This window comes from Chanodichthys erythropterus, chromosome 21 (genome assembly GCF_024489055.1).
Source record: "Chanodichthys erythropterus isolate Z2021 chromosome 21, ASM2448905v1, whole genome shotgun sequence".
Taxonomy (NCBI): Eukaryota; Metazoa; Chordata; class Actinopteri; order Cypriniformes; family Xenocyprididae; genus Chanodichthys; species Chanodichthys erythropterus.
The window spans coordinates 29,189,349-29,214,819 of NC_090241.1; positions in this window are offsets into that span (position 1 = coordinate 29,189,349).

Below are 25,471 nucleotides of genomic sequence, written 5' to 3' on the forward strand. Positions count from 1 at the left end.
TAACGATCTAATTTTATGAATTAAAGATCAAAAGGATAAACAATGAGAATTTATTTTTACAGTCATCTTAAGTCTATATATCCAAATGAATCAATGTTGAATTGAATCAAGATCAGAATTTAATCGAATGGTTAAATTTGTGTCAATACAAAGATACAGTTTGAATATCAAGAGGTTAATTATTTTGCTATAACCCCTCAGCAGATATTGACCAGATGAGGTAATCAGTGAAATCAATCACTTCCGGTGACTTGCTCTGGAGTGCCGTCCTCTTCTTCTATCCCCACAGTCAGGCCTCATTGAGGATTCTGCAGAGAGATCAGTCTTTTAATGGGTTATCATTAGCTTCTCTTCATCTGCTCAGTGAAAGCGAAAAGAGGGGGGTGCTGGAACCAGAAAGCCGCAGCAGAAGTGATGACTTGCTTGACCATGAAAGAAAATTAATGGGACATGCATGGGTAATGAGATTACAAAGCTGTAACTCGCTGGCCAGAGAGCAAGATTACCAGGTACGCTGGTTTAGGGATACATAGACAAGCTTGTGCAGCTTTAAACCAGAGAGAAACAAAGCAGGCCATGCACATATGCAATAAGTCCATAGAGGTATGTTCGCAGCGGGTGTCTGTGCTCATTTGATGATCTGCTAGACTTACTTTCTCTCTCTCTCTCTGCTGGCAGTATGTTGGGACCGTGACAGGGCAGACTATTGGTCGCAGCTGTCTGGGGTTCTCTGAGGGCCCGTGCCATACGGTCGGCATGAGAACTAGAGTGGCCTGAAGTCCTGTAGGATCATTCTGACCATATTCTGCGTCCATTCTAGCGGTTTAAATCAAGCACAGCCTGCTGTGTGGCTTGTTTCCCCAGGAAGAACCACAGAAAGATCAGATTAGTTGTAAATTGACTTGGATATGGCTCAAAACCTGTTTGAGAATAAAAAGAGTGTTTAATGCAGCATACATAACTCTATAAACCCAAGGGATAGCTCAATGAAAACGGAAAATTCTGTCATCATTTACTCACCATGTTGTTCCAAACCTGCATGATTTTTTTCTTCTGTGGAGCACAAAAGATATTTTGAAGGGCTTCAAAACAACATTAGACCTTATTGACTGTTCATATGTAATTTTTTTTTTTTTTTTTTTTTTTCATTTTGGGGGGAATTATACATTTTCATTATTTAATTAATTAATTAAATTGATATTGTTAAAACCATGGTTGTGTGCCATTCAGAATTTAACTGAAAATGCCCAGTATCGCTGTGGTGCAATAAGTGTAGTTTTAGCTAGAAAAGGAAGGTTTATCAAGACAAATAAGTGTAGCTTCTTTCATTGTATAAATGACCCTTTTGAACATTCTTTAATTCCTGAACTGTGGACAGCAACAGGCAAGACCATGTGTACTGACCTAACTTCGAATGTTCCATCATATGTGTTACTATCCGTCTTATCAATTATTTATCGCACTGCACTTCGCTGCAAGCCATTATCCCGTTTGATATTGCAAAAGTGGGGAGAAATAACAGCTGTGCTTTCTTCCGCTATGTGTGTCAGCTGTGTCTGTCACCCAGACCTGTAGGGTGTGTTCAAAAATGAATGAGCTGTGCTTACAGTGTAAATAAGCAGTGGGACGACACCGGAGGATGTTTAGAATGCGAACACCTGCGGTTACTGGTTTGATTGGTTGTATCTGTGCGGCGGATTGCTTCCGATCACTGAGCTGGGCAGGGTGCCTGCTTATCAAATGCAATATTCACATACAAGCATGTTCCTTAAGTTTATAAGATTGATTTTGTGTTGTGCTTTACATGGTGCTGGATAATGCAACTGCTGTAGTTCTTTAGCCATATGAAATAGACAAAAAATAAAACAGAAAATTGTCAGTTTTCCCCCCACACACATTCTGGTTCAGCAAGGTGGGCGGTCAGGTCTCAAAAATGTTGTATTTTCAGCCTCTGTGCCTTCAAGAAGGTTAATAATCCTCTGTTGGAAACTGCTCCAGGACACTGTAAAAAAAAAAAAAAAAAATGTAAAAAATATATATATATATTTTAGTTAACTAAACTATTTACCGTTTATGCACTTGAGTTGTCCAATGTATTTCGGTATCACTTTGTAATAACTGCATGCTATGAATCATTAGTTAAGCATTAGTAAATAGTTAATTCATCATTTATAAAGCATTAATAGACATTATAAAGCAGTTTATAAATACAGCTATAAATGCTTTAAAGGTGCCCTAGAATGAAAAATTGAATTTATATTGGCATAGTTAAATAACAAGAGTTCAGTACATGGAAAAGACATACAGTGAGTTTCAAACTCCATTGTTTCCTCCTTCTTATATAAATCTCATTTGTTTAAAAGACCTCCGAAGAACAGGCGAATGTCAACATAACACCGACTGTTACGTAACAGTCGGGGTGTACGCCCCAATTAGTATTACACAAGGGCAGAACGTCTGGATGTGCACTGCTGAATAATCAGACTAGGTAAGCAAGCAAGGACAACAGCAAAAAATGGCAGATGGAGCCATAATAACTGACATGATCCATGATAACATGATATTTTAGTGATATTTGTAAATTGTCTTTCTAAATGTTTCGTTAGCATGTTGCTAATGTACTGTTAAATATGGTTAAAGTTACCATTGTTTCTTTCTGTATTCACAGAGACAACAGCCGTCGTTATTTTCATTATTAAACACTTGCAGTCTGTATAATTCATAAACACAACTTCATTCTTTATAAATCTCTCCAACAGTGTAGCATTAGCCGTTAGCCACGGAGCATAGCCTCAAACTCATTCAATATCAAATGTAAACACCCAAATAAATACAATACTCACACAATCCGACGCATGCATTCAGTATGCATGACGAACACTTTGTAAAGATCCATTTTGAGGGTTATATTAGCTGTGTAAACTTTGTTTATGCTGTGATAGAGTCGAGAGCTCGGGAGGGGGCGGAGAGCACGCGATTTAAAGGGGCCGCAACCTGAAATCGGCTCGTTTCTAATTATGCCCCAAAATAGGCAGTTAAAAAAATGATTTTTAAAAAAAAATCTATGGGGTATTTTGAGCTGAAACTTCACAGACATATTCAGGGGACACCTTAGACTTATATTACATCTTTAAAAAAAAAAGTTCTAGGGCACCTTTAATCTTCTTTTATAAGCATATAAATAATGGGTTCAATAATTTTATTTTCATGCTTTATTAAAGCTACAAAATGTACATTTTTTTGCTACTAGGGGTCGCTCATTCAAAAAAAAAGGCATAGCTTGATGATGCCTTGATTTCACAGAATCATGGGATGTGCTGTTTTTACGTCTACAGCCGGTGGAAAAGAATTGGGATGGTACTCAGGCAGAAATCATGTTCATGGATGATATTATTAACATTACTGTAGTATGTAATATATTAGATATATTTGTGTGTTGAAAGTTGTTATAGTGCTACTCTGCGTTCACTTAGCAGCTGCTTTGAGACACTTGTTGCACACTGCAGTAAACTAGATCAGTATTAGACATGGTAAAACATGGAACTCAATGTAAATCAAGAAAACGCGATTTAACTCCCTGAGGTCTGAAAACGCGCCGGCACGTTTTGCAGGATTTTTTCACATTGCAGCAAAACAGACTTAAAATACTCTATCATTTCTTGTCATAGAGACATAAGTAATATATCAATTGAAACTATAGAATGTCTTCTTTTATTTGTGTACACTCAGAGTAAAAACACAATGTTGTGCTTTTTGCAAAATAAAGAAAACTAACATGATGCGTGATCCAATACCCAGAAGTCTTGTGAACACAGATTTAATATACTTTTTTTGGCCTTATTTCAGTGACTTAAGTTTTTTTGTTTTTTCAATAACCACGCATAAACATTATTCCTTCAAAAATACAAACATACATGTTCCTCACATAATATGGTAGCCTAGTTTGTGCTGAATACAGTGTAATGACACTTTTGTCATTTATATGTTTATGAACAACTGAAAAAAGCACAAATGTCAGGGCATGTCAAAACTTCTCCAGGCCCCAAATCAGCCTCAGACTCCAGAGGGTTAAACAATAAGAGTTACTGTGTTTAGATATATAACATGATTAGTTTTCTGTTGATGAACATATCCATCTAAACAGTTGCTCACCTGTCTAATAAATCATAATATATTAAAGTGTCTTTGGTGTTTCCATGGAAACCGAGGGTAACGCGGGTATGATGTCATTGATAAGTGACACACGGACACGTCCCGTGTCCTGGTTAAAATTGCTTATTTCTCTGGATTTAAATATTCTTGGAAGCATTTGGTATAATGTATGTACAGTACACAAGTCAACAAAATATATAACATTGTTCTAATGGTTTTTGGATATTTTAATATCCATATTGTTTCTTTAATGATCAAATTATTATTTACAAACCAGTTATTTAGGAGATGTCAGTAGTTTATAAGATCATTTAGAAAGTGTAAGTAAATGATTAATAAACTATTTAAACATACATTTATATGTAAATTTTACTACTCCCACAATGTTAAAAGAAATAAAAGTGTGAGAGTGTTTTATTGGCTCCCAGCACCCAGTAGCCAGATATGACAGCACTACTGCAACGCGCATCGCATTCGCCACAGATATGACCATTGCAAATGAGTTGCTGAGCATCTCTTCAACTAGCCAATGCACAAACTGCCGCAAATGAAACTGAAAGTTCAGCGTCGCATCCTGAAGCTCAATACACAGTCAAAAGTAGTGAGACTACATTTGCACAGCATAAGGGCAGTCGTGGCCTAATGGGTAGAGAGTCAGACTGGTAACCTAAAGGTTGCGGGTTCAAGCAGGAAATGACTGAGCATGGCACCTAACCTCCAATCACTCCCTGGGCGCTACAGCAAAAATGGCTGCCCACTGCTCCAGGTGTGTGTGTCCACTACTCTCTACTCCTAATGTGTGTGCACTTACGGGATGGGTTAAATGCAGAGGACAAATTGGGTTACTATAATCATTCTTCACATGTCACTTTCAGTTTTTCACTGATGCTGCTCTCTCTCCTATTTGCGGTCTTTGATCTTGAAATTAGCTGATTAATAAAATGCTGATCATATCTGTTGAAGGCTGTTAAATTTGCATAGAGCTCTGGAACTGAAGATTGGATTTTTTATTCATTTTGCGGAGACACATATATGTGGCCAAGTGTAAATGTAAATTTTTTTTTTACAAATCGAAGATAGCTCAGTAAAATCAAACATGAAGTGTCCAGGTGTAAACAAGCTCTAAAAAACTCTACAAATAAAAGGAATGTGAAAAAAAATAAACAAACAAATAAATAAATAAAGGATACAAAGTTTACATATCAGTTTTGTGATCTTCATAAAACAAAAAGAAAAAGTTGGAATAAGTCAGTTCTAATAAAAATGAAACCCTGGGACATAAAAGTGCCCAAAGTTTAAGAGAAAGCAAAAATTTTTGGAACAAGAAACTTTGGGGTTCAGTCTGACTCATTTAAGTCGGATTAATCAGTAATCCACTTGTGCTAGGGAATCAACGTTATCCAAGATAAGTTTCTCGGTTTCATCAAGCTTTTTCTCAGTTGAGGAGATCTTTTTGCGTATAGCATTGACAGATACATCAATAGCATTTACTCTCTGGTCCAGGGAAGACGTTATATTGTTGATAACCTCTTCACTCATTCTAGCTATCAGAGCATCTGCATCATTAGCCTATAAGCCATGCTAGGCTGCTTTGGTGACATCTTGTTCAGTACTGTTTGGAGAATTCTTGTGTTACTCTGAGATAATGATCACAAATCAGACAGGGACATGCTCAGATCGTGTATACTGCATCTAGTTTGTGGACTCGCTGAATGCATTCAGCTTAGTCATCTCACTGCTACTGTACACCTTAAAGCAGATCACATGACCCCTGATTTGACTGTTTCTGTTTATCTCATGTATAATTGCTACAGGCTTGATTGGGTTTATTTTGTCAGGTAATTTAAGAAGACAGGCATTCTCATCCACTGATCTGTAATCAATGTTCTCTGCTTTATTTTTTTCCCAATCTGAGACAGTGCTGGCATAGAGGAATCTCTTTTGGGACTGGGAGGATTAAACAGAGAGTGAAAAACCTGGGCCATCAATCACAGTGTCACTCCAACATAGTTTTACGATGGATATATCCCCAAACAAGCACAGTGGCTCGTCTACTTAATTGCATGCCCCAGTGCTGATAGCATGGGAGTAATTGATTGGGGTATATTATGTTGGCCTAACTTGTGTTCGTACTTGTCTCACAGTCAGTTCCTCGTCTCTCTCCGTGGCCTGGCACGGTCTATTTTCTGCAGTGCATCAATATTTCATTTCTGCCCATTTTTCTTGGAGAGGATTGTCATCCCAGGAAAGGGTTGGACCTGTTTTTGATTATATTTCCTTTCACCTGTTTCACAGCGAAGATTAAGATGACTTAGCATGCGTCTCAATCAGCTCCCTAGTTCAGTAGTCAGGACACTGATCAGGGAGTCGGCCACATTCATTTACGCGATATACTGATTCACGACCTAGGGAGCTCATTGAGACGCAGAGCTTGACTATCAGACAGTGGGAAATGCAAATGTACATACATATTTTATTTTTTATTTGCAATTAATTTACATATGTTAATTATATTAAATATTCTAATTTACATATTTTTATTTTAAAATATTTTGAATACATTTTAAAGTATATTCAACATTCAATATGTATATGTATATATTATATATGAGCAATATCGCACAAGCAGCCATGCGATATGGCTGTATATCAGCACGGCTGTGATTCAGACATAGGCAATCACAGCGTGCTGATATACACCCATATCCCATGGCTACTAGTGTGATATTGCATTTATACAACAGTTCGATGGCACAAGTGTGTAAATAAATAAGTACAACAATGGAGTGTCTTTAAAAACCCTCTTTTGTGAGGAATTACTTCCTTCTGCCACGGATTCAAATCTCAAGTCTCAAATGTCACTTTAGAACCAGTAACGAAGGAACGTTGAGTCGCTTCTTTGAAACTCACTGTAATATGTAGAGTATTATGAGAGAGATCGGCTTAGTGAGTGTCTTATCGGCATCTAGCTGATATTCTTCAGGCCGATCTTATATTCATAATCACTAAATCAGTTTGAATGTCTGCTGAGGAAAGCAATGTCTTTGTCTTTGTCCTTTTAACATTTAAGACATTCCCATGACGGCGCTAGAAAATGCATTTGTCAGTTGCGTCTCGTAAGATGTTTAAAGTCAAAACAACGTCCTTGTTTCCTTGTTTCAGTCCATTTCAATATAAAAGTCTTTGTGAATTACTGACTCACTCATAAAGACAGTCTCTGCCGCCATCTCATGGTGTATTAATGTAACTTTCATTAAAGTTGAAATCACTAATGGACTCTTTCTCAATACCAAAAAATACGGCATGTTATTTACATAAAATATTATTTATTGAACAATAATATTTAAATGATCAACAATAGCCATTATAACAGTATAAGTAAAATAGGAAATAAACACAAGCAAACAGTTCAGTCCAATGTACAAAAGCAGCGCTCTAGTTAGTACAGGATTTCATTTTTAATTTATATTTTCTATTCACAAATATAAAGTTATGTAGCCCTTAAGCCAAATCTATTAGCTCTGGAACAAGTAATAGATTAATAAGATCAAAGACTGCCCATTTGATATACCCAAAACGAAGAGCCAGAGGTAAACTCCCGAAGGACTGGCCGAGATGAAGCTGTTCTCTGCGGGTACATGAGCACTGAACGGCCACTGATGGCCTGGAGCTCGCATCTCCGAAAGTGTCTAAATAAATTTTCAAATAGGCCCCATGTTTACATATAAATCGCATATCTGGAGTCTGAACAACTATATTCTTGCCTAAAAAAACCCTTAAAACTACATTCAGTTACAAAATAAAAGTAGTATGTATAAAAAAAATGGTGGGTTTGCTCATCCGCCATGACACTTGCTGTGAGAATGCTGACAGCGGAGTGATTCAAATGGTGAAACGGTTCCCTGGCGATACTGGTAGAATATTGCATGACTGGAAAGACCTCTCAGCCAATCAGATTCAAAAATCAGAAAGAACTGTTGTATAAATAAGTATATCTATAATAATTGATTGATTTGTTGCCTCTGTGGAGCTCAAATCTGCTATTAACACGTCACTCTGTTAATTGCAATTGAATGAATCCAGAACATGACAAAGGACAGAACAGTCAATGAGAAACTAGGTCAACATTAGTTTAACACAATGCAATAATGTTTGCTAATGTTAATTAAGAAAATCGAGCATTTTACAATCTGGAGTATCTGGTTTCGCTGAGAGTGCGAATGGGAGATCTCTGGGTCATAAAAAGTTAAAAAACACTGAGCTACAGAAAGTCAACCTTGCGGCCTCAGAAAGAGAAGAGCTATAATTCATGTGGTTGGGAAGTGTGAAGCAGTGCAGCATATGAGCTCATGTGATATGTACTGTAATTCTGAATTAGCTCTGTACTATTTACATGTGTCATCTTTATTTCAACAGGTTAAATCAGCAGTCTTGCACATGCATCCAGATAATCAGATACACTCACACGTCGTCTGCTCACAAGGTTCAGATATGAGACAGCACAACCGCTGGTGGCCTGCTGAGGATACCTCATTATGTAGAATTGAGCTCGGGGTAGCAGAGCTAGCTGCAATAATCCCATGCCTCACTGCTGAGCTCATTCCAGGATAACACTCCTAATGAGCTCACGTCTTCCCCCTGCGCTCACACTGAGATTGCTGGCAGCATGTGTGCGTGTTATGTGTGCCTCTCCATGTTTCATCACAGGATCACAGAGAGAAAGTAGGAGTCAAGGCCCCTAAGTGAACAGCCTCAGTCTCTCGGATACAGTTTCGCTGTGCAATTGACACGCTAACCCAATTGTGCCTCCAGGATACAGAATCAAACGAGGCAGTCAGACACTGGCAGCAATGCAAATATTTAGTTCTCATTTAAATGTACTTTTATAATAGCTAAAGATGTATATTACTCTTAAAAATGGCAAGCTCTGACTGAAATTGCCAGTTCCAGTCTCATAGGCTGGCTTCACACAACTTCCACAAGGTTTTTCTTATGGTTTGGCTATGAAACAAGTTTTTAGGAACACTTTTTAGGAAGAACTAAGAACAACACCAGTTTTGCCAAAGTTTAGTTTCAGTGCCAGGTCAGTTAGATCAAGATCTTTGAAAGTTATTCAAAGTTTTGTTGGCACTCAGTAATAAAATAGTAAAAATAGTCAACTTAGTGGTGGGTGATATACCGGTAGACATGATTAACCAGTATAAATTTGTCAACCGGTAGAGGTTATCGTGGTTACGCTCACATGACTTTGCTCTGCTGCATGGTCATGAAAGCTTATCATTTGCATGCGTTTTTTTAGCATTATGGTTAAAACAGTTTTTCAACTGTTGAAATCCAATAAGCAGCGAAAGAGAACTTATTTTGCTTTATGCGCACATGAAGCCGCTGCTCATAGAGCCCATGAGTACTGAACTGAGTTCTTTTTGCCACCTAATTGGGCTTCAACAGTTAAATACTTATGTGTAAAAATGACCCTTTGCAAGTATCCTGCACACAGTCATTTATGTCTTAAGTGAACATAAACGGTTGAGAAAGAAAAAGCATGTGTAACAGTATATTGGATCCATGCATTCGGTCTTAAAGTGACAGCAACCTTATAAACCTACTGTCATTAATGTTAATCAAACAACAAAAAAGAGAAAATCTCTCTATGCTCTTGACTGAATCACTTTGTCTCTCTTTAACAAGAATAAATGTATCTTAAATTTACACAGTGAAGATATGCAGTGTTTTTATACATTTGATTATACAATTTATGTAGGCTAGTATTTCTTATTTCTAGTGCTTTATGTTTTTCAGGTAGGTCTATGTCTTTGTTCTATTATAGTTTGTTGTAATTAGTTTCTTTGTTCTAATTTTATCACTAACTGTTTACTTTTAATTTAATTTCAAATTATGAAATTTGAATGGTATCAAACATTTTGATGATATAAAAACCTTATTTATAGCAAAAATAACTTTATTGTGATGTATATCATTATTGTGAAATAAATATACTATAAGATTTTGGTCATATCGCTGCCCCTATGTAAACTGCATGTCTGTGGGCAAAATTGTAAAGTCTGCTTTGAGTTACTCTTCTGTTCAATATATATATATATATATATATATATATATAAAACAAAAGAAACTAATCATTGAAGAGAGAATCGCGATGCATTGGAGAATTGATTTTTTTTCTTCCTCTTCAATGATTAGTTTCTTTTGTTTTGTTTTGTTTTGTTTTCTTTCTTTCTTTTTTTTTTGTTTGCTAGTATTTCAGTGTTCTCCCTTAAAATGCTATATGAAGGCATAATTTATGCAATTTGGAATGCAATATGCCTATTAAGTATATTCAATATACAAAACTCACATACTGACAAACGGCTGCTTTCAAAAGCTCACGTGATTGCAAAAATGAAACATTTTGGAATCGAATAGTGACTCCCAGAATTACAATCAGATCCGATTGTGAGGTGCCTAAACATTCCCACCCCTAGTTTTTGAAAGAAGGGTCTTATGCTCACCAATGTCATATTTAATTGAGCGAAAAATACTGTAAAAACAATAATATTGTAAAATATTTTTACATTTAAAAAAACTGTATTCTATTCTATTTTATTTTAAAATGCAATTTATTCCTGTGATGGCAGAGCTGAATTTTCATCATCATTACTCCAGTCTTCAGTGTCCCATGAATTTAAATAGAAAACTTATATAACATTATAAATGTCTTTACTGTCACTTTAATCAATTTAATGTGTCTTTGCTGAATAAAAGTATAAATTTCTTTTAAATTACGTAGTTAAAAGGTCTGGTTAGACTTAAACTAATATTTCAGTATCCTGGGAATATATACTTCAGTTTACCAGTTCAGTTTAACTTGTATCAAGCTATGCTATCGGCATTGACGGCCCTATTTCTGTACCAACACCTATATGACAATGATCAGCAGTGTTCCATCAGCTTTGCTTGATGCCATCTGTCTGCTTGTCTCTGATGACATGCTTGATAATTAGTTATAAACATGGCTAGATTTAGCAATGGCATTTGGAAGTGCAGACATGTGTGACAGTTGCTTTTTTTTTAGTCTGCAGCTAACGTAAGCAATTGTTCAAACTTAGAAGCAAATGAAAGTTGTTTTGATTAGTGACTTCAATAAAAAACCTATCCAATATTTTAAAATAAAAAAGGTCCCTTAACTGCATTTAACTACATATTTAAGTGGAGAACAGCAACAACCTTTTGGAGTGATGGAAGTGGTTCTCATGAGGGTGCAGGTCTCGTGCATTTGATGTCGATGAGTCTCAGCTGAAGCCTTCTGTCAGCCTCAATGAATCTCAAGTGCTTGTACTCTGCAGATAAGAAGATCAAAGTATGTGGAAACTGTTGTCTGCCGACTTGCCTCTGGGATTTGGGAAGGGTCACTTTTGTATCTATTGGTCACATGTGAGATCTTTAGGTGTGTTTCGCTGCATGTTCAACCATTCATCTGTGAGCAGCTTGTTCCTGGCAACACGTAGTCAATGGTTTTCCACAATGCCACAGCTACATTTTTTTACACATCGCTGCTGTCCATGGTGCTGAAAGATTGATTATATGGCCACCTGACATGCCTGTTACCCAGAGCAATTTCTTTCTGGTCGATGGACCCCATCATCAAGGCGGCTGCTGTATTGGACCGTGCCATAACGTAGTGAAATGCTCTGGGCGAGGTCTGTACTTTTAAAAAGACATAAAAGGCAGCAAAGGATGGGAAACCGGCTTGGAGATAATTACTTTGAACTCGGAGTTGCCACACGGCTGCAACAAGTAATGTTGAACCACACCAGACTGAGACTTGCATTTAAATGAAGGTGAAGAGAAGATTTTGCAAGCACCATCTTTCAGTTTCATAATATTTTGGTTTAGAAGCACCTGTATGTCTCAATGTTTTTGGCGTGACTCATTAAATGTGTTTTTCTCTGTTGTTTTGTCGGATCAAATCTGTAAGATAGAGTATAAACATGTGAGTCAAATATATCAGCTTCTCTGACAGGATAATTTATGATCCTCATCTCAGGAATATCATGTCACATTACTTGTACAAGGAAGATTTCACTGATTGCTCTACGACCACTTTTAACTTCCATTAGCAAGTTATCACACTTGTCAGCTCAGTTGAAACATCTGACAGGGGCATTGGAAGTTTTAGGAAGATATTTAGCTGAGTTTTACCTTAGTCTAGAGATTTCTAATGGCACTGCAAGTTAGTAAGGCTTTACAAGAACATATCAGTTGAACAATCATCTCTATACATTAAGTCTGTCTGCTTCTCTTTTTTTTTTTCATCCAAAAAAGGACGATAAACGCGTCTGTAGTTGTGTTACTGTTCAAAATATTGGGGTAAGAAATTTTGTTTTATTTTATTTTATTTTGTTTTATTTTTAAGAAAATTATAATACTCAGCTTTAACACATTACAGTAAATACAAATTAAAAGTAACAAAAAGTTCTTTGGAACTTTATATTTATTAAAGAATCCTGAAAAAAAATCATGGTTTCGACAACAATTTTAAGCAGAACAACTGTTTTCAACATTAATAATAAGAAGAAATATTTCTTGAGCACCTTGCCAATTGGGCTTCACTGCTTATCATAGCACACAGTCTGCTTTGTTAAAGGTATCTAATGATAATTTACTTGCAGTTGATGCTGGTAAAAATGCTGTTTTGATGCTACTAGATCTTACAGCTGCCTTTGATACTGTAGATCCTGATGTACTTCTTTAGTGTTTAGTGCATTTGATTGGTATCAAGGGTACTGCCTTACAGTAGTTCAGTTCATATCTTAGAGACAAGCCCTTTTCTGTATCATGTTGATTTCTGGATCAACATGCAAGTTTTCCAACTCCTATTATTAGTGGTGTACCTCAGGGCTCCATTTTGGGCCCGCTCCTCTTTAACGTATATATGCATCCACTAGGGAATATTAAAAGAGGGCACAATGTCTCGTTTCATTTATACGCCTATGATAGCCAGTTGTAAATACCATTGAAAGCCGCCGATTCCATTCAACCGTTGTTGGACTGTCTTGAAGATAAATAACTTTCTCAAAATAAATGAGGACAAAACTGAAATTATTGTTTTTGGTCCCCCGAGATTGAGAAATGGGCTCATTAATCAATTTGGCAATCATTTCCCCTCAGTTTCTTCTCAGGTTAGAAACCTTGGCATCATCTTGGACTCAGAATTGTGCTTAACCAAGCTAATAAATTCAGTTGTAAATAGTTTTTATTGAATTATTTCTAAACTTAAAACATTTTTTGTCTTTTCAAGATTTGGAGAGGGTTATTCATGCTTTTATCACATCGCATTTAGATTATTGCAACTCGTTGTACTTGGGTCTTCCTCAGTCATCTCTTGCTTGCCTCCAGATGGTTCAAAATGCAGCTGCAAGGATGTTGACTAGAACATCCAAAGAAATTTGACCATGTCACCCAAATCTTAGCATTGCTCCATTGGCTCCCAGTCCATTTAAAGGTCCAGTTTAAAATTCTGTTGTTTGTTTTTAAAGCTCTTAATGATCAAGCCTCCTCTTATCTAAAAGATCTTCTTATTCCACATTCATCCAGCAGATCCTTAAGGTCTTCTGATTGGTATCTCTTGTATGTCTCTCGGTCACGTTTAAAAACCAAGGGTGACAGAGCTTTTTCAGTTGCTGCCCTTCGCTTATGGAATCAGTTGCCACTGGATATTCGCCTTGCACTTTCTATTATCATTTTTAAGAATTGGCTGATAATGTATCTTTTCTCCCAGGCTTTTTAATCTATTTTTAGCATTGTTAATATTGTGTTCTGTGTTGTTTTATTCTGATTTTTATTTTTTTCTATACTCTGTTCAGCACTTTGGTCAGCTTTGCTGTGTTTAAATGTGCTATATAAATATAATGTACTTACTTAATAAATCAGCATATTAGTATGATTTCTGAAGTATCATGTGACACTGAAACTGTTTATGATGATGCTGAACATTTTGCTTTACAATCACAGGAATAAAAACACATTGTGAAATACATTAAAATAGAAAGACTACACTCAAAAAAATAACTTGTTGGTCTAACTTAATTCAATTATGACACCTATTTCCACACAGTTGAACTGATTTATTTAAACTTAAGCTAGGTTAATTGTACTGAATGAGATCACACCAGTTTCATTTGACATATTCTTTGAATGTTTCCTGAACATAATTCATTCTTGTTGATCCAACCAGTGCTATTGCAATTCAGACTGGTGCCCTTGTGCAGTGTTGCTCAAGTTTTCTGCGCTTTTAAGGAAATGGAAAGACCTGTTAGTGTTTAAGTGTTTAATTATTTTGAACATTTAAAAGAGTTTGTAGCGTATACATTTTTTCTTTTGTGCTTAGGTTGTGAGTAGCTGTTGTATACAGACATATATGTTTCATGACCGTTGAGAGTGGTAAAGCTGATGACCATATGTAGACTGTGTAAATTATGTGCTGGCCCTCAAACTAATTTATTTATATTTCTATAAAATCTAAACTAAAATAATACATTTTCATATGCTAAGTGTAACATTTGTAGCTTGCAAATAATGATCAGATAAAGAACTTCTCATCACTGGCTTTAGCACAGTTAAAGCTGGTTGAGAACAACATAGATTTATTTCATAGCCACCCAGAGCCTAACCACAAGGTCTACACTTCAGCATAATGGTAACCTCAAAAAATCGACATAAACTCTTTTAAATGTCAAATATAACTGAACATCAAACTTTAAAAGGTATTACCCTTTACTAAAAAACATATTAAACAGCACTTAAGTTAAACATTTACTTTCCTGATCTTTCCCTACGCAAAGCATGCTGGGAACTAGAAATCCACTGCCCAGTTTCAATCAGTGCAACATAAATGTTTCATGTAGTCCCAACACAAATGGTTTAGGTTGACCTAACATTTTGCAAATTTAATTTAATTTAACATAATACAATTGAGTGCAAATGCCAATTAAGTAAAAAACTAAAGATTTGTGTTGGTTCAGCTTATTTTATTTAAATAAACTGAACAAGCAGCTAGAATATTTTTTTTTTTTAGTGTATTTCATAGTATTACTGTTTATACTGTATTTTTGCTCAAATAAATGCATCCTTTGTATTAAATATTCCTCAGATTGAATGAGTGATCTGTTTTGAATTAACTAAAATGACAATATAAATAAATCAATTTTTTAATTTTGTGTTCTTTATAATATAGCACTTAATATTTTCCTCACACTGTATAAATGGGATTTTATACATGAAATTATATAAAATAGATGCATTTATATTTCAGAAGGGGGTTTGTTAGCTTTAAAAAGTTTGAAAATCCCTGTTTTTACCCACAATGGACATTATAATGAATAGTATTTTCTCTTGAGAAAATGATGTGATATTCCAGAAGATCTTGAACATTTATCATTGAACATGTTTTGCGCAGTGGGTAGCCGATGAAGAGTGGGGTGTTCCCGGGGTGCTGAGTGGCCCAGTTTACTAATTTTCCATAATGATAGAGGAAACATTAGTTGAAACACATCTTATGTCTCTTTTTTAATATTTTCTGTGCTTTATTTATTTACCCCCTCATACAATTTTTGAGTCTTCTCACTCCTCTGAGAAAGCACCTCTAGTTCAGAGAGTTGTAATTGCTGACGGTGCAAGTCAATAACAACAGAAGGTACGCTTAATAACATTTAATTCAGCCCAGAGTGACAAAGAAACAACCACAAAGCACAAAACGGCTTATAAAATCATTAAACGATGAACGAAAGTGGAGCAAATCATGTTCATGTTTGAAATTCAGGAACATTCTTTTCATATTCAGATTAGGGGCACTGCACAGCCCTCTTAATTACTTACAGCCAGATTCTCTTTTCAAGCCCCATTACCAGCAGGGGAATGAAAATCATAATGGGTCTGGAAGTAGAGTTTATCATCTTACTGCAACCTTGAGTAAGTGAGATGCACAGATAGATGTGACACTCGTAGGGCAAACCTCTATGTCGCATATAGCTTGCACACATCCATCTTTGCTAGTGTTGGCTGCACAAGCGAGTTGCATAAGCAAGAAAAGACAAAAGTTTTTGCAAGAATGTGGTGCATCATTCATTTGCTTTTGAGAAAGTAGGGCAACCTTGACATGTTCCCTACATTAAGGAGAGATCCTGTGGTTGTCCCACTGACACTCAGGGCAATTTCTTTCTATTTCATGTATGCAGAGTGGAACGAACATAATGAGACTCATTTGAGCTGCCACTAGCCACTACATAGAGAGGCTCATGCTTTTTTCTTTTTGTTGTTAGGAGGATTCTCTGCCTGCTTTTTGACTTCAAATCTCGCTTTTGCTTTGATGTATTTGCTGTTGCTTTTTCATATGTATTTCTCTTTTTAAAGGCACTGATCCTTACCTTTAAAGGTGCAGTATTTGTTTGGAAACAAAATATGTTGCTATTGTGATGAATGGGAATGCTAATGTTTTAGCTTTCTCTAGGTACTCCAGACCTCCTTGTATTGAACCGTGGATATGTAACTACTTAGTGTACCTTGAAGTTATTGATTTAGTTTTGTTCGTTAAAAAACAAAAAGGCTTCTTATTTAAAACTTGTTTTATAAATCACAACTACAAAGTAATGCAACTTTGCATCATGATCATGATGAAATAAAACAATGTATATTTTCATCATGTTAATTAAAATTTATTTTTGCACTGCTATTAACAGAGCTGAGCATATCCTGTTGTATCTGGGGGGTGCATTGTTTTAGGAGAAGATTTGCACCTTGATGTTCTCGCTCCTGAGTCAACAGGAACAATTCTCACCTCCTTGTAATTGATTTGACTCAACAGACACAGAGCAACATGGGGGTGGGGGGAATCAATTTACGCTGTCACACAAGTTTGAGAGACTAAATTGCTATACAGATTTATATAAAACAGATTATTTATAGAATCATAATTACATGTATATTCTATTATAATTTTATATTTCTGGCAGCAGGGGTGCCAGAAAATGTCTGTTAAAAATAGAAAAATACTATAAAAAAAGTAAAAAAAAGTAAATCCTATAATAACTGTTTATTACTGTAATTCTACACAAAATCTCCTTATAATCCAATAAAATATTTTACTTTTAACATACATTGATTAATTACAGTCATGCACGTCTAAAAAAAATCGGGCAGCCATGGTTGCCAGAAATGTACCATAAAAGAAATATGGTAGCAACATTTTAGGTTTTACAGATTTAACTTAAATTTACAGTAAAAAAAAAAAAAAAAAACATATTTCATTCACTGATATAATGTTAATTTACCAACCTAATGAAGTACTAACATCTGTTTTGTACCTTTGTAATACACTGACAATCTATAATAACAAATGGTGATGAGAAAGTTACATGATGAATCAACGTTCACCACAAGCATTTTTTCCACAAGCTTAGAAGGTATATACTAATATATAGAAGGTGCACAGTGTCATTCACACTAACACTAAACACCATCATGATAACACATGACATTAAATAATGCAATAAACATTCATTTAACAGCATTAGGCAGAACATAAAACCACAATGTACTTAACTGATTAGAAAGACAAAACTTTGTTAACAAATTAAGTTTTTTACTGTAGCATTTTTAGTCTTTTACCATTAGAATCATGATAATTTTTTATAGTGTATTTATGAATACTATTATTTAACCTTAAAAAAACTCACTTTAAACAACACATTTTCTTAAACGGAAAGAAAAAAGCAAAAGTTTTGTTTCATCAGAGCGCGCAGTTGGATCATAATACAGACTCAGTGAGACGGCATTTGCGTGTTGAATTAACATGTTTAATTAGCCTGAACTAACGCAGTACATGTTCAGAAATATGCAAGAGCCAGCTTCCTTTACAGCTCATGTCTGAGAGAGAAAGAAAGAGATGCAGTATCACTGATTTACTTGCACTGTTAATGAATTGAAGATTTCAAATGATTATTTTCTGCATTATAAGCGCAAAGCTTATACTAAAATTATGCACAACACTCACAATCTCAATACAATCCCGATACTATGCTGTTTTGATTTCCCCCTCTATAAAACAAGTGACCTATGAAGAACTGTAGAAATCCCAAATCTCTCACCGATATACAGTTGTTAGAAAACCATTGCAATTGGAGCTACAAATCACAGTGATGCACTGACTGGATTGCAGACAGCGAGTCTTTCTCAAGGCTGGGAATTATGGCTAAAAAGGTTAGGCTAGGTCACAGAAGGTTCTTTCTTGGTCAGGTCTAAAACTGGGTCATGGTTTATTTCCCCTTACTTGAGAATCTTCTCCCAGTAGATACAATTAGGAGAAAAGCAGTGTAGAAAGTCTGAACTACTAGCTACTTCAGTAGAAGTTTCTGAACCCTGCCCTTTGGCCATAATATATAGCCTTTACAGCATTTTACCACAGTCAAGTAGTGCTGTTAGGCATGACGTTAAGTAATGCACTTGTATGTGGCAGATTTCAGAGTTGGAACTATCTGCTTAAAGGGTTAGTTCACCCAAAAATGAAAATTCTGTGATGAATTGCTCACCCTCATGTCGTTCCAAACCCGTAAGACTCTCGTTCATCTTCTGAACATAGATGAAGATCGTTTTGATGAAATCTGAGAGCTTTCTGTTCCTCCATAGACAGCTACACAACTGACACTTTGACACCAGTTTAAATTCTCTGAAGAGACTCGATGGCTTTAAATGATGAACATATTGAATTTAGGCTTTTAATCACATATAAACATTGGTCACTGAACATAACAGAAGCTCAACTGAACCTGCTCGACGCGCAAGAACAAACCTCTTGCGGAAGCTCAAGCACGCTACGTAACACACGAGAATGAACCTCAATGGTTTTCGCACGGTTCTTTCATTTTTGGGTGAACTTTATCCCTTTCAATACCATGTTATTATAATATACTTTTGAGATCATGGAGAATGAGGCTAGTACTTGTGAAAAACCAGACATTCACAAAGCCCAAATAACAATCAAAACTTTGCCCTTGTGTCATATAACTTTAAAAGGCCTTTCCGAAAACGATTGGTAAAATAGAGCTTCCTTAAGCTCCTTAAGAGAAGAAAAGGAGCTTCCTCTCTCTCTTGTGTGAGGTGGCATATATAAAGCTGGTTTGACATGTCAGGGGTCCGTCTCGAAGGCATTTACTTTCTCCAAACGGCACTGCTGCATTCCCCTGTGAGGCAATTTGCAGTGGTAGCTCATAAATTACTGAGCGTGCCAGGGATGTCACTTATTAGTGACGGGTCAGTCTCTGATTGAAAAGTCCAGATGTGAAACGCAAAAGGTTGATTTGTCTTGTTTTTTTAGTATTCAGAGACACCACTCTGAATGCAACGATTCCCATCTGTCTTTTTTAAGCATTTCTAACTGGGGATCCTGCAGTGCTATTTAGGAGGTATTCACTCCTTCACAGTGCAATTACTCTGTATTGTCCTAACATAAAAATCTTTCTTTCTGGAAATTATCAAGAAAAAACTGTTAGAACTGAATGGAATTGGCCAAACCCCACAGGAAGCTGAATTGGAAATTGGAATGGAAATGACAGGTACTGAATAGTAATTCAAATAAAAATCGATTGATAATTCAATCTTCACTGTAAAATGTAATTAGTTGAGTTTACTTAGAAAGCTTAATTAAACTTTTGGGTTTACTTAAAAAACTTAAGGAAACCGATTGCCTTAAATTTAGCAAGTAAGTTAACTCATCATTTTGAATTGATAAAGCTAGCTACCTCACAGTACAGAGTACTTAGAAATCTTGTTATTTTGTTTTAAACAAACAGTGTTATCTACTTTCTGTCATTTTTAGCCTTACAAAGCTTGTTATGCTGCTTGATATTTCAAACTCATATTTCTTACCATATTACTTTAATATATTGCCATAACTATAAATACAGTGGTTTGTAGTGCAAATAGTTTTACTGTTTACTGCACGTTTCCATCCACCTACACCGACATACTGTATTTTTATGCGGATTTCGGATGGAAACACAAAGATGCACATAAATTCTAAAAAATAAATAAACTTCTTTTTTAATTCAATAAGAAGACCATGAAGACATGTTTACCAGCTAAATCCTTTGATGCACATAAAAAAAAAAAACAACAACAACTTTGCTTCAACCGAGGATGTGATTGGAAAACTAGACTAACCAGTGGACCAATTTCCTTGCACAGCATCCTCAAATGTTGGTTTGGTCATTCTGAAATGCCTGAGACAAGTCTATAATCAAAATGGTTGGGTTTAATTACCTCCCGGAGCTGTTTCAAATGATTGTGTTCCTAAACACCTGACACCCGCCTCCGCGTGCATGATAACTTGACAGCGTTTTTTGCTTCTCGTCTGCGAGCTCTGAGGCGCAAGTCATTTATGATATATGAAAAAAGAGCCACAATGACACCTCCGATTGCAGCAACTTTCATTTTCATTACAGATATTTTGCACTAATTTCCCCACAAAGTAAAGATTTTGTTATCTTGATCACATGGAAACTGTGCTTTTATTCGCAAATACTTTATGCTATATTCCAATTTTGCGCACAAGTTTAATTTGCTAAGGAATTGGAAGTCTTGCACATTTATTTAAAAAAAAAAAAAAAAAAAAAAAAAAAAAAAAAGATTACTTCTGTGTTGCAAAATAAGGTGAATATGACCACTTGGTTATTGTAATGCTGTCACTGTAACCTGTTCAGTTCACTTCTGACTAGGACAATTGAACTTCCTTTCACTATGTATTCACTCCTTCAATAACATCAAAGAAATGGCCAGAGACAGTGAGCTTTTGGGCTGTTTCATCTGGGAAGACATACTCACTCTCATGCACTCAAACACAAAGACAGGCTCAGACTCAGAATGTGAATTGCTGTGGTATCCACACAGTCCAGTGCATCTCCTACAATATCTCCCTGACAGCAGGTAAGATGAAAGCAGTGTCTCTAGCAATAAATCTTAACCATGTTCAGACTTTATATGTGATGGCAAACGCAGCGGTTCTCAAACTGGACATGACACATGGATAATACAATTTACAAATATGTTTGTACATTAACAACTTACAGTGTAATTTTTTCAAATTGGCGTTTTTATTCTTTTTTATTCATGTTTTATTTCTAATTTCTGATCAATATACAATTTGATCAATATGCAATTTTACAATGTGTCTTATACTTTAAAACCCAAGTGAAAAAAAGTACATTTCTATAATGTGCTTATAAGTGCTCTATTTTCGCGCACTAATTTTGTACTTAATATGCTAAAAAATCTTCTTCAGTACTTCTTAAGATAATCTTAAGAACATCTAAGTGTGCTATTTTGAGACACCATGAAATATGAACTAAAATGTGCTTTTAATATACTTTCTCTGTATTTAAAAAATGTATTTAGTTGCCACTTATAGTACACTTGAACCCATAGTTTGCTACAAGTGGTAACTAAATACATTTTTTAAATACAGAGACAGTATATTAAAAGCACATTTTAGTTCATATTTCATTGTGTCTCAAAATAGCACAGTTGAGTATAGATGTTCTTAAGATTATCATAAGAACATATAAGAACCACTGGTTTAAGCCATTGCTAGATGCTTTAAAAGTAGCATCCGTATAAAGCTGATTCCAAGTCATATCTGGAGGAGGTGTATGATTTACTGTGACATTTATACAAGGATGTATCTTGTCACATTAGGCAAAGAAAAGGTCAGTCTTTTTAAACTTTTCAACTGAGGCCCTTGTTCTCAGTAGAGAATGAGTGTGTTTGCCAAGCGACACGTTGGGGAGTTTGATGACAGGACACATGACTCTATATGTGTCTGTGCTGTACTGAGTGTAAATGAGCTACAGGAGAACAAGTGGATGGTAATGTAGCACTTTTAAAAAGTTCATGCACTAATTGGATTACGGAGGGACAATGGCAATAATGATCGTTGAAAAAATACCTGCATTACACTGGGCCAGTGGATGAAGAAAATATGGGTGTTTTTCAGTATGCATATGCATTTCCTCATAATAATACAATTTAAGATGTATGACTGTGATTTCCTGGGGATTTTTTTTTTAATTAATTAATTAATTGAAAATTAAATAAATTTAAATTAAAAATGAGGGTTAAAGAAGTGGTTCTCATCCATGGGACCAGGGCCCATAGGGGGCCCCAGTAAGTTTTAAAATTCTTTAAATTGAGTTATATTAACAATCTTACTTAAAATGTAAAAAAAAAAAAAAAAAAAGAAAGAAAGAAAATGTTGAATTACATATAAAATTTCCATCCATTTGGATTCCATAGTTTTTACATAAACAAACTAATAAACTTAATGTGATTCATATTTGTAAGTCAATGAAATAGGTAAGATTTATCTAATAGTAAGCCCAGGCTATAACACTGCTTAGTGTTCATGTGTTTGCGCACTACTGAGTTAAAGTTCCATTGAAGCAGTGTCAGAGTTAATGAGATAATGAAGTGATTAACTGACTGATGATTGACCTTTATTGAAGACACCTGATGATAACAAGCAGAATCACCAAAGGAGAAAATCACAATTTTTAAGCCACCATCGTGGAGATGAGGGTTTGCTTTAGTTGGGCTCTTGACCCTTGATTGTTTAATTTTTGATTACAGCAGCACTGTGATTCTACAGCAGAAAATCAACTTTTTACAACAATATAATCTGATAAATCTCTCTAAAGTTCTGATAAAAAAAGGTAATGTGTTTAGAGACACAGACATCAAGAATCAGTCTGTGAATCTCAACAGTGGTGACCATTAAAAAAAACATGTTGCAGTGCATTCTGGGAGCCACCAATCAAAATTCATCCATGGCTCCCATCATGCATTGCTGCATGAATAAATTATGAACTGAATTGTCTTAGTAATTTGCTTTATTGTCACTATTTTTTTCTGTTTTTATGTGACATTTTAGTAGCTTGTTTTCTAATGTTCAGAGTTGATCTGTTTATCAGAATATGTTGCTTGTCACCGTCATTGAGATTCACAGGCTGATTCTTGATGTCTGTGTGTGTCTTAAAGAAAGTGCTGCTGCTGCAATCAATCATGTAAATTTATCTCAGAGATTGGGTTTTAAATTAGTTCAGTTATTCACACAAATAATTATTACGTGAAAACATAACCAACACCACCTGATCATCTTTTTTCTTTGCTTGACTAGCTGTTACAACAGCCCAAACAAAATCTAACGTTAAATAGTTAAGGGTCAAGAGCCCAACTAAAGCAAACCCGCATCTCCACGATGGTGGCTTAAAAATTGTGATTTTCTCCTTTGGTGATTCTGCTTGTTATCATCAGGTGTCTTCAATAATGGTCAATCATCACACAATTAATCACTTCATTATCTCTGACACTGCTTCAATGGTACTTTAACTCAGTAGTGCGCAAACACATGAACACTAAGCAGTGTTATATAGCCTGGGCTTACTATTAGATAAATCTTACCTATTTCATTTACATATGACTTACAAATATGAATCACATTAAGTTTATTAGTTTATGTAAAAACTATGTAATCCAAATGGATGGAAATTTTATATGTAATTCAATTACATAAAACTTATGTTTAGCCTGAAATATTTTTTTGAGTGTACAACAGAAGTGCCAGAGGTACTCAGCCCAGGGGCCATTTGGACACCTCTTTCAACTGAAAGCATAAAACTTTTTTTTGCATTTTGTCCATTCATTTATAGGACAACAGCATTTTGGGGGCCTTTTGAAAACGGGTTTCAAAGTGCAAGTTTTTGAAAACGATACTGCTGTCATCCCCGTGTAAACTACAAAAACAAACATTTAAGCAAAATGACATCATGCGCATGTGTTTCTTTACAAAGTGACATCATCAATTACTAGTCATTTTCATGGATCCGTGCGAACGGTGATCATTTTGACAAAGTTGTTTTCTGTACATGAAATATGCAAACTTTCCCATTTCACTTTCCAGTACATTGTTGTCATGTAAACATACCTTCGAATATGGTCTCAGACAAAGGGAGGCCTTGGACTCAAAAAAATTGAGAACCACTGGTTTAAAAGGAATAGTTAATCTAAAAGTATTTTTTGATAAAAGTGAACATAAGGGACTTTCAAAAACAATCTTACTGACCCCAATTTTTTTAACAGTAGTGACTGTGCCAAGTAGTGACATATCTTTGTGTAGAAATACAGACCGATATTTAAGATTACTATTTCCTTATAATTTCCTTGGTGCATTCATGAGAGAAGTAGTGATGCTCATAAGTGATTCTTTTTTATTCCGAGTCAGATCTAATCAGATATAATTCATAAAACCAGTCTAAATAATTAATTCATGAATTAAACTGATCTGGCAGCAACAACTGCAGTGACTACTTTTTTTTTTTTTTTTAATCAATCCACTGTACTACTTTAACTGTTTATCAAACAAAGCTAGTATGGCTTTCAGAAGACTTATATACACTACTGTTCAAAAGTTTGGTGTCAGTAAGTTTTCTTAATTTGTTTTTGAAAGTGCTCACTTTATCAAAATATAGGAAAATGTAATATTGTAAAATATTGTTAAAATTTAAAACAACGGTTTTATGTTGTCAGATACATTTAATATGTAGCATATTCCTGTGATGGCAAAGCTAAATTTTCAGCATCATTACTCCAGTCTTCAGTGTCACATGATCCTTCAGAAATCATATGCTGATTTTGTGCTCAAGAAACATATCTTATTATTATCAATGTTGAAAACAGTGAAACTGTGTTTTTTTTTTTTTTTTTTTTCAGGATTCTTAATAAAGAACACCATTCATTTGAAAAGTAATCGTTTGTAACATAAACGTCTTTACTGTCACTTTTGATCAATTTAGTCCTTCCTTGCTGAATTTAAGGATTAGTTCCTTAAAAGTCTTGTTGTTTCTCTTTATCTTGTTGATAAATCTTGTTGTTTCTCTATGGCGCTAGTTAGACATTTATTTGACATTTAGTGGACTATTCAAAATAAAAGGCATCAATTGTCTCCCATAAAGCACTTTGTACATCTCTGTAAACCCAGTGGCGAACAGTAAAACGAGTCCCGGTTGGTTATTAAAATGTAGAAAAACTTCAGTCAAAAGCGGCCACTAACCAAAGTCTGTTCATCTCCACCCACCTCCAGCTGCATGCACTGCATTAAGAGTCATTTTTAGAAAAGGCCAGATAGGCGATAAACATCATAGCGAAGTGAAATAATGTGCCGAATCAACACCCTGCCATCGTAGTCTGTGTAAAAGTCACTTTCACACTCAACCTTCAGAAT